Raw genomic sequence first — 1,342 nt, 5'->3', positions numbered from 1 at the left:
CCACCCCTCATCGGCCCAGACTCAGAAACTGTGGAACAAAATTAAATTGCCTCAAATTGTAAAATTCCATTTACCTCTGGGAGTTCCAAGTAAAAATTAGATTAACTTATCTTGCACGCAAAGCAACACTTCTCATTCTGTGTAGTTTAATTTGAAAAAGGGAAGTATACATGAAACGCTGCACCCAGCCATGAGACTTCTATTGACGGTGGACGCGCACCTAAATTCGAACTCCATCACTCGGTATTTCTATAACGCCTAACTATTCTATAATGCTAACCTGCCAACAATATGAATAAATTGAGGGTAGAACAAAACAAAAATCAAAAAACAAAGAAAAAATCAGCACGAAGAGAGAGTTGCATTGGTCAATTTCCCACTCTTGATAGGATCAAAGTGCCACCACAAAGCTTAGTCGGATTTTCAAAACGAGGCCACTTGGCAAAAAGACAGCGGGCTTGCTTTTTAGCCGCACCAAAATCCCTTCTTCTGTTATCTCAAAAATGCAACAGCCCCCAGATTTTTCAGCACAAGACCCTCGCTCAACAAACAAAAACAGAGAGCCCAGTTGTTCTCGCGTACTTTTCCTCCCTCCTTAACTTCCCAACATATTTTTAGTTGGAATTTCGCCCTCTTATCTCCCTCAGTTTCTTCAACCGGAATCATCCATTCGTTCGTTCTTTCCTGCTTAATCCCACTTCCCCCCCCCCCCCTCTTGTTTTCGTTAATTACAGATAGGAGGTCTATTCTTTGAGCCGATGAGGGGGTCGAGGAGGAGGGGGAAGGGGGAAGAGGAGAGGATGTGACGGCGGAGGGAGGAGGAGGGGAGGAGGGGAAAGGGGAGGAGGAGAGGATGCGACGGAGGAGGGGGAGGAGGGGAGGGGAGGGGAGGAGGCGGACTGAGCCGAGGAGGGCTTCGTGGAGGAGGAGAGTACGAATGAGGAGGGGAGGGGAGGAAATGGATTGAGTTTTAATGGAGAAGAAGGGTAATTTGGGAAGTTGTTTTCTTGGGCAGTGGGTTTGGGAGTTGGTTGCATATGTTTTTTAATTTTAGGGGTTATGGGTTATGGTTGTTGGGCTTGGGGTGGGGATGATTGGCCCAATTTATTTTGCTTCCTCCAAGCAATTTTCCCAACAATGGGAACCCATTTGTTTGTTAGCAACACTGTGCGCGTCATTATTAAGCTACCTAGCATGTAATACAAGTTTGGCCTACGGGTTCAATTAGAAACGCACGGGACAAAACACATTACCTCTCTGCCCTCAAAATAGAAACTGCCAGCAGTCGGTTCAGGTCATCCCACGAACAGAAGATCCGATTTTCCCTCCAAAAAACAATGTA

This window comes from Asparagus officinalis, chromosome 8 (assembly GCF_001876935.1).
Source record: "Asparagus officinalis chromosome 8, Aspof.V1, whole genome shotgun sequence".
Lineage (NCBI taxonomy): Eukaryota > Viridiplantae > Streptophyta > Magnoliopsida > Asparagales > Asparagaceae > Asparagus > Asparagus officinalis.
The sequence above is the reverse complement of the archived record's forward strand: the minus strand, read 5'-3'. Positions refer to the sequence as shown.